The 14129-nt window shown below is 32.3% G+C and overlaps 1 protein-coding gene and 1 non-coding gene across 2 annotated transcripts in view; both read left to right on the top strand.

Annotated features, from left to right (window-relative positions):
- The window catches only part of LOC135142395 (TWiK family of potassium channels protein 7-like), a 555364-nt gene that overhangs the window by 506464 nt on the left and 34771 nt on the right, over window positions 1-14129 (top strand). The window lies entirely within an intron of this gene.
- Window positions 12767-12885, top strand: LOC135142440 (U5 spliceosomal RNA). The gene has a single exon (XR_010282529.1). It is a non-coding gene; the product is annotated as a U5 spliceosomal RNA (small nuclear RNA).

Below are 14129 nucleotides of genomic sequence, written 5' to 3'. Positions count from 1 at the left end.
TAATTTTCATCGATAATAATTTAAGGTTTAACATCAACTACGTGGGCAACGGTAGCAAATTATGATTGCTGACCGACTTACGTGAATACAGAAGTGGTCCGTGGAATTTAAATCTCGATTTCTTACACACGTGGTCCACAACAACAATTTTTTCAAATTGTTTGTTGTGTCCACCCATGTCTAAACTTTTTTATGATTAATTTTTTAACCTTTCATTCAAATGGAACATTAATCAATGGATCAATTTGGGTTAAAGTTTACGGTCACCGAACTCACCAAAGTTGCATCTTCTCAGCAGCAATTGTAAAACATACATTGCCGAACCGAACCTACCTGAATACATGGAGCAAAAAATATCTTTAAAATTTAATGACCATCACTCACTATCCACTTTATAAAACGTAACATAACACAAAATAAACTACTGCACTTTATTTTACAGTTGGGAAATCAACATAACAGATAAGAATTTAGTTAAATTAAAAAAAAATTATCATTCAGTGGTTAGAAGTACTTCAATTACAAGTAATTCTTTACTGTAATTCAATTCCTTTTCAAGTAATAAGTAATTGTAACGAATTACTTTTTTTGAGTAATTTAGTCACTTTCACAATTAATTTTTCCAATTACTTTTAACCCAAATACTAAAAAATATTGTTTTGTTTTTTACTACGAATCGTTTACCTGACCTGCTGGGATTATTATACCTGTTTCGTCCCCACAAAGAGAAGAATAACCCAGCAGGGAGTTAAAATCTAAAACGAGTTTAGCACAGAATGTGTTAAGAAACCAGGTAACCATAATATACATTAGCTCTTCATCATTTTAAGGGTAAGCATAGGGAAATACATATAAACTTCTGGCCAAGTTTTTACCAAAAGTATACGTCCGATTGTAATAAACTTCACACCGTTGAAATGAGTGTAAAAAACCCTACCCAGACTGCTTTTCCGTTTTTTAAAATTTGTTGTCAAAAAAAAACTACAACGCGTTAAAATTATGTTGAGTATGAGATTATCTGGTTTTCGCTATTTATGGATCAATTTTAAATTTTTTCAAAAAGGTACACTAGTAGAAATTGTATTAAAAATTCGGAATATTTAAAATTTGTGGTCAAACAAACTTTAGCCATTTTTCTGGTCCACTCAAATCTATAACAGGTAACCGATAGAGCTCGTCCTTTTAAACCCCTCATAACCCGACAATAAAATTGTATGGAGTGTCCACCATCTAAGGTTTTCTAAATTTAATCTGTAAGTCACAACCCCAAGTAAGAGGCAATTAAAGACAGACTTTTAAGTTTACATTATCTTGTAGCCCCCTTGTAAGTCTTTAAAAACATCTTTTTAATTAATGATTCAAAGATTTGCATCTGCAGGTAATTATCGGTGGACTAATATTTAGGATACATTTACACGTAGCCAATAAGATATTTTGAAATCTTCCACCGATGCAAATTTTTGTTTAAAAGTTGTTGCAGTTGGCATTGAACTTTTATTTGTAGCTAGAGTGGAATGAAATTAGGCGCAAAAGAATCGACTCTTCAATTTTTGGTAAAATATGTAACATGTTGAATATAGTCCTCTTGCATGAAGTATTTATTTGTTTTATATTATTTACTGATGAGTATATGTAACAAATGCGTTAGTAAAATAAAACACTCACTGCCTTTTTCATTCTAACACGTTTTTTTCTTGACCCTTTGGACCCATACAACAAATATCTATTGTTACTGAATAATTAGTAATTGTAATGCATTTCTTTTTAAAAGTAATTTTTCCAATCACTGCTTAAAACCGCAGTGCTTCCGGATCTAATTATTACATACTACGTGTCCTGATCCAGAAAATCCACGAAATTTAAATCGTAAGATTTGGTTCCAACAGGGTGGGGCACTACCACATTATGCCGCAAATGTAATAAGAGAAGGTGTGGACCAATATTATGGCCCCCAAAGTCTCCGGATTTGACACCCCTTAGTTTTTGTGGGGACATTTGAATAGTCGTGTTTACATGAACACACCCGATAATTTAGGCGACTTGAAAGCTCTGTGGGGGCGCGCAAGTCCCACAAAATTGTATAGTATTTGTATATACAATAACTTTCTCCTCGTCCACCAGTTTGTTGTAAAACCTATTTTTTGTTCACCCTTCTCAATAATTCTTATCCTGTCCAAGATTTGTTATACTTTCCAAGAACCCTTTTGACACAACGGTTTTCACCCCTTTCTACCGTCTTTTCATTTCAAAATCACGAACTCCAACAGTCTTCCCTCATCTGCTGAACCGACAACATCAAAATAAATACGCCAAAACGCAAGTGCTGTTTTAATCACCTGATCACCCCACACCTCGAATTCATCATGAGTTGACACGTATAAGTCTCCAGGGTATTGAAAATTTAGTCAATCAGCTCTACTATCGTCTGTGTTGGTGTCAGATAGCGAATGAGGAAAAACTTGAACAATTTGTATAGGATAAATTTTAACTCCAACGTATTGTTCTGTTTATTTAATATATTTATCATTAAAATCAAGTTTATTTTGTATGTTATTAATTTTCTCAATTTTTTTGTTATGCAACCCCTACATCAAACTACAAAAATAAGTTTAATCAAATAATGCAATCAAAATTGTACCTTCCTATTTAAAAGATCATTGATGACGTTACACCTTTACCAAATTTGAAGAAAAAATTTTTTTTGACATATGTCAAAAGATGGAGAATACAATAGAAAACTTGCCATGTTTTTGCATTTTTTTCAAGAATTTTGTGCATTACTTTATCATTAGAGAGCGGATTTATAAGCACAAAAAAATTAAGAATAAGCGCTTAAATAAGCACAACATTTCCAATAAAAAAGTTTTATTTTAAGCAAAAAAAAGCATTAAAAACATAATCATATTACAAATCAAAGAACACTTCTTAGAACTTTGGATAAAATATTATTACAATAATCCTAGACTTTATATTTTACACATGTATTTCAGTTTTCTTTAAAACAATTTATGATTGTAATATGTTCCCAGTTGTCCACTGTAAAATTTCATTTAAAATGGGTTTAAAATTGGAGAATGTGCGTTCAACATCCACACTCGTTGTTGGCGCAAATTTGAATTTTGCAACTAATGTTGAATCTAACTCCAAATTTTCCACCTTCTGGCCTTGTAAAACACGAGCAACATCGGAAAGAACACCGAAACCTGCATTTTTATTTAACACTTCGTCACGTTTTTGAGATACTCCAGTATCAATATCACCCCTTACTGCGTTTGCTTGTTGTTTAAATTTTTTCACTAAGTTTATGGCATCTACCAAGAACATGTTGGGTTTTTCTAACTTTTCTATTACCTCACATACGAATTGATAATTGCTTCTTAGAAAAGCTATACCTTGTCGCAAATCTTTGTTTTCCAAAATATTTATGCAATCTTTAATCGATTGAGAAGAATCTTCGCTAAACTCCGTAACTACTTCCTCAAATTCTTTGATATATTTGTCATAATAAAATGTGACCTGTAACCATGTTTCCCACCTCGTTATAATCGGCTCTGGGGGCAATGGTATGTTAGGAAATTTTTCCTTAAAATGTTGCACTCTTAGTGGGGCTTTAACAAAAATCTTTTTACCATTTGCCACTAATTTATTAACAATTAAACTTGCCACGTATCATCTTCCAAAACTATCGGTTTTGGAAGATGACAGCGAACCATAAATAATTATCTCCAATGCGATGTTTAATTTCGTTGTAAACGTGCTGAAACACTGGGCCTACATAATTTTTTCGCAGAGTACTTTCAACCGGAATATGTCGATTGCAGTGTTTTTCAAGGAATTCTTGAAGAGGGCCTTTCTCCAGTTTTTTTAAAGGTATATTGGACTAGATCATCATTTTACATAAATCGAAATTAAACTGAAACTGCTCATCTTTTGTGGAAGTAGATGCAACAGATTCATGTATGGTCTGCTGTTTAATTTTAGAAACTTCAAACATTTTCTTCCTTTCTACATGAAGAGTCGTTCTGACATGTTGCGTCACGTTATATTTTTTATCACTTTGAATCTAAAACAACGTACATATACAGGATTTACAAAGGAAAATAGATAAAAAAAAAAAATAGTGGGCTTACGGTTTTCACACAAGCTCTGCAGAATATTTTGTTGTTTTCTAATTTTAATGATGGAAAATCCCTTATCCACTCATCCGGCGTCGATTTTACTTTCGGCATTCTTTTAAAATATTAGTAATATTACCAAAAAGAACTCAACATGTAACAAGGGAGAACCACGTATAACACTGTACTACGACAGATGCGATAGTCTGATGGTTGTGAAATAAACGGTTCATTTACTTAAAAGTTTCCATTAGAAAAATTTTAAGGTAGGTAGTTGGGTACAATAATCCTTTTTTCTAGAAAATCTTCAACGGTCTTGCCGCAAAATGCCGAAAAAGAACATCTGGTTAAAAGCTTTAATTCATTATCAACGGAAGTAAGGATTTAAAGTCATAAAATCTATGGAGTATTTTTCCAATCTTATAATAAAATTTTATTACCTAAACGACGGGAACCTATTCACAGAAAGGGTCTTGAGTAAGTGTACTTCAATGGTCAAGTCCAGGTAAAATGCATACGATACGATACGGCTAACTATAGTAGCCTGCATAGATATTGTAGCCGTCCATAGAGTCGAAATTTGCGAATAAAAATAAAATAAAACCGGTTCAAACGGAGCCGACGGTGGCTTGCAAAGTCTGACATCACTCTGGCACACGTTGCACAGAGACGTATTTAATATTAAATGTCATTTTTTCCGTTATGATATAATCAGTTTAATTTCTGAGCTGGATCTCGTCAGTAAAATCGAAGCTCTGTTCACTGTACACAAGTTGTGGTATGATATATTCATCGTTGCGGAGGCAGGTGGAGCGAAAAACCTAGTCATCTTAGCAGCAAACACGCCTATAAACTAGTCCACGTGGACTGTTTGTTTCCTGTCATATTTTAGTTTGCTTGAACCAATTGTGTTGCACCAAACGGTTATTACACTTGTTGAAATAAATTTTCAAACTTCCATCTTTCTCTAGATCATCGGTTTCGTAGCTGTGTGACAAATCGTTTGTCGTAGATAGAAAATAGTAAGATTACAGTGACCCTAAGATTTTGTGCAAACAGCCTTAAATACACCCCTGTGTGATCCGACGCGTGCCGTAGTGACAGAACTTGCAAGCCGTCGTCGGCTCCGTTTGAGCCGGTTTTATTTTATTTTTAATCGCAAATTTCGACTCTATGGACGGCTACAATATCTATGCAGGCTACTATAACAAGTATTTGTCATCCCGACAAGGCCGGCATTTGAACAAAATATGCATTAAAACTCATATTCGTCGAAAAAAGCATTAAATAAGCATATAAGTTTTAATATGCATAAAATTGAAAAAAAGCAAATAAGCATAAAGAAAATGTGTCAAATGACTCCAAATTGTATCATAGTTACAGATATAAAAAAATTTTGAAGTGCTTACATTTTTCACAAAAAGCATTAAACCTAGAAATCCTCTCTCTATTTATCATAAACCTGTATATCAGTCGATCATAAATAAACATTTTTCACAAAAATTGAAAATTGCCCCTATTTATTTTAATGATTAATTATTGTTTTCCACAAAATGATTCAGCTTTTCTGTAGTTGCACCTATTTGATAGGACTGTGTAACAACACTTTGTAATTAAATTTTGAAAGTATTAAACCAAATGCTTTGAAATCTTGCAAGAGTTATAAGGTAAGCGTTGTAAATCGTTAATCAAAATGTTTACTCCAAAAAAAAACGATGATGTCATCTCAAAATTTTGCCAAATAAATCCTATCTAAAATTTGTAAAACATTATGACTTTACACCTGTAGTGTATGAATGCATTGACATTTTTCAGAAAAACTAATAAAAATTGAAAAGAAAGTACAGGTGACTCAAAAAAAATTATGAACGAAGCAATTTATTTTATTGATCAAATCAAGAACACCTCACCTCGTTTTCCATAAAATTTGAATATACAGTATTGTTGTTATTGGTATTACAGTGTACATATTCGAATTGATACAGTTTTTTTTGCCAAATTAACAACTTCACAATCTATAACTCCTAAAAGCTTTCCGGGTTGTCTTTGGAAGTTTTACGGTTGTAGGTTGAAATCAGAAAACTTCAAGTCATCACTTAAAATGCGACATAGTAAATGTTATTTGAATTTCATAAAATAACATAATCCTACTTGTGGTTTAAATATCCGTTATATTTTAAACGAAAACATCTTCATCTTTACAAATGAAGACAATATTTAGCAAATACAGAAATCGGGCACTTATTTTGGGATCTCATTTACTAGAATAATTATGACATTTGACACTTTGTTTGTGTTCTTTTCGTCTTGGAATTTTAATTGTTTTGTTACGTTTTGAGAACTTTATCACTTGCAAATACATGTACATAGAAAAATTGTTTTAAAAGGCAAACTCATGAACATGACATTACGTTCATTCAAAAAGTAATTTAGATATTTGGAATTAAAACATTTCAACTTACGCAATTCTGTTGTGCTAATTACAATGGTCTATTCTTTGGAACAGGACACATTTATTGTGATGTCGTATTACTAAAAATGGGATTATATGCTAAGTCCATATTGCGTCCGTATTTTGCATATATATATATATATCACCATTTTTGGAATATTTGCATGCTGTAACGAAATAGTGCATACGATACATATTTTGACAATTTCCGTTCCCCTCATCCGCCCTTATAAAGATCGGTCTGTCCTTTTAAATAGAAACTGTTTAATTACCTACTATTCAAGATTTGTTTTTTGTTCATAGTTGCGAGAAACCTGAATGAAGCAAAATTTTGGCAGGTACTTGAATTGAGAATTTTTTGGATTTTGGAAGCATTGTGATATTTTGGGCTAAAATTGGGGTTTCAAAACTATACTAACATAAATATATTTTGACTGATAGAAGATATAATTTTTTAGTCGACAGTTTGGAATGTAGATAGTTATCTAAGAAAAGAATTAGCAACAAAGCAAAAAAAGTTCTTCTTCATTTTTATACTAAATATAATTTGTCGCGAAACACTATATCTTATCTGACATTAATAACACCTACACTTTACCAAACGGAAAATAAAAACCCACGAATGTTAACGGTTCAGTCTACTAATATTTCGAAATTTATTAGAATGTTTTATTAAAAAAGCTCCATGATTATGAGATTTAAGATCGAAATATTTTTTTATAATATAGGATTGTGATTTATCTTATTGCGAATTCCTGACCTGTGCAGCCGATATTAAAATTTTAATTTGCTGTGCCTCTGGAAGTGCTGCCGGTTTCGGATTGTCCTGGAAATTCCAACAGCAAGAAAACGAAATTAAATTTAGAAGAGAATCATCGTTAATAACATATTAAATATTCCTGAATAAAAATCGCGGAGTCCTATTTGGAAAACTTTCGACTCACAACCAAAACAAAAACAAACTCGACCTTCATCGGCTTCCAAAATAATCAATTCGAGTTAAAAAGAATTACACAAGGAACTCGTTTCCAGTGTCACCACGCTCATGTTATTCCTGCTCTGTTCTATATAAATTAAAAAAACTTACTCCGGAATAGCCAGACGTTACAAAAAGTAATAAGAGTGGGCGGAAAAACCTAAAAATAAAAGAACGCATCGCTAGATAAATGACACGACAACAAATTTAATTAAGTTTCTACATCATTCGTAAAAAGGCTTTGATGAAGGAACAAATAAGCTCATTAACGGAGAGTTAAGGGGATTTTTTTCCGAAGGACTACTCGAATCGCCCCAAGTTCTGAAATAATGGAAAAGGCGATGACGCGCGTTGTGAACAAAGTGAGAATTTCTGTCGTAAAGTGACTACAAAGTCGAGAAGTGATGAAGACGTGAAAGTATAGAAAAATAAATTGGCTAAGTTTTTATGGATGGTTATTAAAGCGAGAGACAGTAGCCAATGCAATATTTAATTGGATATGTTGAAGTTGTACAAACAGGAGATTAGACTTTGGAGAAATTGAACTTCGTCGGTATTATGGAAGTTTAAATTAAGGTTATTATTTGGAAAATGTAACAATGTGTTTTGCTTATTTACTTTATGATGAAGTTTAAGTTTGACATTTGATGTCTTACTTATGCCACAGATCTTTCTTTGTCTACTTAAATTCATTTTTTCTTTTTTCCGGTGTTTTTAAGGTGTTTCGAACTATTTGCGCATTCGTAATTTTATTGACATAAGTTTGTATAAAAAAAGTTTAATTATAAATAAAAGTTAGAACCTCGACGTACAAAGTACAAATATTCCATTTTTAAAAATGACGGAATTAAATGTGACCAGTTTTTTTTAAATGCTTGCATGACGGTAAATTGCTTTGTTCTTTTTTCGTATAAACATTTTAAATATGTTAAAGTATAGGAAAAACGTAAACCTGCTTTATTTTTCCAGCCACTAAAATTTTGTGACATCATTATTGGCGGTTGGACAGTACAATAGCAAGGTTAGTGACAATTGTAAAATAACCCATGTGGGTTAGCCTTCGATGAAAATATATGCATTGCAATTGAAAGAATAAGGTCACATCCAAAAGGAATGGCGAAAAATTGTACTGAACAATACAATATACAGGGTGTTTTTGAAATACATGTACAAAAAAAATTCTTTATTTTTGAGTTTTATTGGACTAACAAGAGATTTTACTATTCACACAAGATGGAAAAAATCTTTCCGCAGATATCCGAAAAAACCTCCCAAATTAACAACTGTACAACCCATTAATGACTAGGGGCGTCGTTATGGGGAAGTATGGGGGGGGGGGTACCGGACTCCTCAAGATTCAGAAGTTAGGTACCAATAATTGGCAAAATGATAAATAGTTAATAAATCATCTGATTGTCTGTCTACTTTAAAAAAACTTGGCTAATCAATAAATACTGTTTGATTTGGCAATTGAATTAACCAATTCTGGTAAATGTTTCTTGAGTTGCTATTGCCTAAGCTGCTTCAAATGGTTGGCGCCTTTTATTTTTAAACCTTCAGGAATGTTAGGTTATAGTAGTGTCCAATTTTAACAATAATCCTTAACACATTTTCATTCAAGTTAAATGTTGGCCCTAAAAAAAGAGAGGGCGGGTGGGCGGGGCTAGTACCTGCTAACATAAGACCGATTTTGGCAAATGACATACCCTTAAAAAAAGAGAGGGCGGGTGGGCGGGGCTAGTACCTACTAAGATGGGAGTGATTTTGGCAAATGACATACCCTCTAAGAAAATAAAGGGTAGAATATATATCATTTGGCAAAATCAGTCTTATCTTGGCAAGTATTGGCCCCGCCCAACCACCCTTTATTTTCTTTGGAGGCATGCCATTTGACATGCACTAGGCCCGCCCACCCAAGCTTTATTTTCTTAGAGGGCTAGTACCGGCTAAGATAAGACTGATTTGGCAAATGAGATATCCTCTAAGTAAAGAGAGGGCAAGTGGGCGGGGCTAGTACCTGCTAAGATAAGATCGATTTTGGCAAATGTCATATCCGCTAAGAAAAGAGAGGGTGGGTGGGCGGGGTTAGTATCCGCTAAGATAAAACTAATTTTGGCAAATGACATGCCGGCTAAGAAAATAAAAATAAGACCGATTTTGGCAAATGACGTACATTTTAAGAAAAACAGGGCGGGTGGGTGGGGCTAGTACTTGCTAATTATTTAGCCGAGAATAAAACATCAGGGGACCTAAAATTAACTGCGAACATTTTAAACGTAGGGTTTTGAAAACTTTGAAATTTTTGATACTTCAAACATTTTTAATTGCTTACTTGATTTTTGCTGATTTGTACCTTCGCTTTATGTCAGGTAAACATTGTTGTCACATGGAATTTTATCAAATTACTAGAAAAACAACATAACCCTATCTTTGTACATTCTAAATGAAATGGTAATTAAACATAGGTGGGTACCAAAGTAGGTAATTTTTAGTTATTTTTTTTAATGGCAAATCCGACCGTAAGCTATGCAAATAATTAGAGGGGTGATAAAAAAGGGAAAGACATTGAGTTTTTTCAATTAATAAATAAATTCAGTAGCATGAAACTTGAGGTTTATGAACTATTTGTTTATAAATAAAGACCATGTCCCGAAATGAAACAATAAAATTAGTCATCACTAACTCTCGTGGCAGTAATAAAGGCTTTAATCAAAATTGGAACAATAAATATTATTGGCGATAGTGAAACAACAAACAAAACTGGAATTGGAATTGTCTATTATTTAACGAGCCATTACGAACACTTTGGAATTCCACAAGCAGAGAGATATAAAACATGATCAATATGAAAAAATGAAAATTACTTGGAAAACGTAGTGAAACTATTGAAAATTTTCTTAAATTCGGCTTATTGTAAAAACATTTACAACACGGTTAAAAAAATAGATTCATTATTAAACGTTTATTCGATATGATATATAATTTTCTTGGCTACACAAAAACAAATTTCTGAGATCAGACGAATCGCAAATTTCTCTTACTCAAGATAATTTCAAAGAATTGGCAAATTTGTTATCAAAATTCGATAATTTAAAAGTTTTTGGAGGGGTCTTTAGTATTTAGTGGTCTTCTTAAAACCAATCAGAACGATTATTTTGGAATTATTTTTATTTTATTTGTTATTGTTAATTTTGTTAGTATTTTGAGAATTTGTTTGTTTCGTTTGGCATTTTTAATTTTGCTTTTATAATAATTTTCCAAAATTGCTACTTTTTCTAAGTGTAGCTTATCGCAAAGATTTAAAATTTAAAGTTTTTTCTTCAGGTTATTTCAAAATCTTTACATGTTGGGATAATTATTTGACGTACTGCAGTTCTATAAACTCTTAACGAATCCATTTATGTGTTGAACCCTTTTTTTGCTTCCCTTTCCTCTTCTGGCAAGAGTCTTTGACGTTCTCGTTGGTTGTTGCTGAACAACATTGTAAGAAATATTTATAAAAGAATTATATGTAATATACATAAAATATTGAGCGCAGTTTAGGTTCATGTTAAACACTTTCACGTTACGAATTACAAAACACCAATTTAACTGTCGACGACTGACTGGAAAAAGTTGATTGATTACGAACGAGAAATTTAAACTTAATAAATAATTCCCTAAGGCGAAATATTATATCAAATATAATATTTAAAAAAATAGGCTATTGTTGTGAATGCAGTTTGTCGTTGGTTTTCCAGTGCCTTCAGACTTTAGAACCCATATTTTTCCTTTTTAAAATATCTTTAAACTTTAAATCTTTGTTCTAACAAAAAGACATGATTTAAGCATACTGCAGTAGGATTTGGAAATACAGTGTGACAACTGCTACACAGGAAAGTCATTAAAATAACTGTAGTAATTAAACTTGAAAACCTTTTAAAAAATTGATCGAAGGTTATTTCGACAGAACTTCCCCTGGCCCCTGAAGTAAATTGAAACTTATCCAGCATTTTCGAAAAATTATAAAATTTTACAAATTTTATTTTTTTTATGAGAACCCCTATAAGTTGAAATAAACATATGTAAGCAATGTTAAAGTAAATGTAGAGAAGCGTCCTACGCCTATGTTTCAAACGAGTTTTTCCTTTACAAAATTTTGTGATGACGTCACCATTTTTGCAAGGACAAGAAAATCAATTTGGAGTGGTGTACTGTATTACTAATAATAGGAGTATTATATTTCCAAATTTTTGGGAAAATGGGGTGAACAATTTCTGATTTAATCAATAAAATAAACGGATTCATTCGTTAAATTTTTTTGAGCCACCTGTATAAGGAAATCTAAAAAATATGAACGCAATCATAAATCACAATTAAAAACTCATCATATTTTGCACATTTCAGGTAGGATTTATTGGGCAAAATTTTGAGATGACTTTAATTTTTCGGGAGGAATAACACATACATTTTGATTAAAAATTTACTTACCATGCTTACAATAACTTTAAAACGTCTGTACGATTTCAAAGCATTCGGTTCTACAGTCCCTAATTAATTCAATAAAATAAATTGACTCATTCATTAATTTTTTGAGTCACCCTGTATAAGCAAATCTAAAAAATATGGTAAGTCACAATTACAGACTCATCATATTTTGGCCCCTAAAAAGAATGATGACGTCACCTCAAAATTTTGCCGAATAAATCCTATCCATTATGTGCAGAATATGAGTCTATCCTCGTGATTTATCATTGCATTCATATCTTTCAATAAAATACTTATACAGTGACTCAAAAATAGAATACTGCTCTCGTAATTAATCTTTTTCTTTTACCGACGTTATTACGCAATCTTCTGCAAAATTTTTATAACAAGCAGCACTTCTTTGGACCAAATTTGGGGATGCATTTTACTGTGGTGCCCAAAATTTAAATGTTACAAATATGCAAGACACCAACAAATTTTTGAGGACAAAAAAAATCCCAAAATTTTGTTTAGCGACGAATGCGCTTTTTCGTATAATAAGGCAATAACTCACAAAACTACCGACATTGTAGTACAGAAAATCAACGTTTATTCTTACCAACTAACACCCGATATAACGGTAGTGGCCGGAATATTGGATTATCAATTATCATATATTATTGATAGGGGTGAGTAGGGATAGGTGCCGCTGGGTGTTATGGGTAGCGACTGGGTGACGTCAGACTCGTAATATAGACGATCGAAGGGTTTGATGGGTCACTCTGGTTTCCCTTCAAAGCGAATAAATCTTTCGCCTTTTACTAAAGATTTCCGTGGAGGGGAACAATACAAACGAGTCTATTGAAATTTTTTGACCGCCCGGCGAAAGGTGGGCACTGATTTAATTTAAAAATATTCTTCGCGTGCCCATCAAATATATTTGCTTTTTGAAGGTATACTGAACTTGAAATTAACGTTCGAAATCTATTAAATATGCAATTTCATATTAGCATTAGAGGAATTAAAAATTTATTTGAGGGATTGATAACCGTAACCAAGGGACCCCGAAGGCGAAAGTTTATTTCCCTAGCCGAAGGCGAGAGACATAATCACCCGAGGGATTAATTAAAATGATGCTTCAGACCTCTGGCACATACGCTAATTTTTGCCTTCCCGGCTAATTTATTATTATTATTATTATTAATATTATTATTATTATTTAAATTATAATTTAAACCCGAAATTGTAAAAATTAATTCAAGTGTCACTTTAATAGGAGAAATTAACTAAAATGTCTTAGCAATATGTTTTTTTTTAACAGTTCCCCATTTTAATAGTGATTTATAGCATCGAAGTGCAAAATATTTAGAAAAGGTGAGTGAAATTAAAAATTTTGATATAGATCAGATGGTAGAAAAAGATGCGGAAGATTTGATACCAGAAAAATTAAGAAAGCAGCAGTCGAAACATTTGTAAAATGGGCCCCCCAACAAAAAATAGTGTAGTTAGTTCCTGTATCTGCGACACTTGGGGCACGTTAGTCCCCGCTGAGATCATTGCTTGTTGTGAATAAAAATATAAATAACAGCAATTTTGCGAAATTAATGTAATTTCTTAAAAAAAGAAATGATAATTATAAGGCGAAACAATCAAAACCACCAAATTTTATTGTACTGCTAAGGGGATATGTAGGTTTTAAAATAATTCAAACACCCATTTACAGACCCCAACACAAGTTGTCTCTTTCTTTTCTAAGAAGAGCTTTGATCTGTTAAATGCACCAAGCTCTCCTACAACTTTCTTTTCGAGTTCCCTTCCTGTGTCAATTAATTCGTGTTGGGATTTCATAAAGTGAAGTTCAAAAGTGTAACAACGTTTTAAAAATTGTTTATCATCTAGTATTTTGTGTCATTTTTAAAAATGTCCAAAATCAAATTCCAAAGTCAAAAAATACCGGTTACTAAGAGCTTAAAGTTGTCAGCAAAGTAAGTACAATGCGAAAATATAGAAAAAGATTTAAAAATGAAGCCCACTGAAATTTCTAATTTCAAACATTCTCCTTCCCTGGGTATAAAAATGTCCTGACAGACAAAAGGAAAATTTAGAAAAATATCTAATTTGCTATGCAAATTCCATTTTC

This window comes from Zophobas morio, unplaced genomic scaffold, assembly GCF_036711695.1.
Source record: "Zophobas morio isolate AGI-343-1 ecotype UQ-CSIRO unplaced genomic scaffold, CSIRO_AGI_Zmor_V1 ptg000046l, whole genome shotgun sequence".
Lineage (NCBI taxonomy): Eukaryota > Metazoa > Arthropoda > Insecta > Coleoptera > Tenebrionidae > Zophobas > Zophobas morio.
Note: the sequence above shows the minus strand (reverse complement) of the source record. Positions and strands in the feature narration are given on the sequence as shown.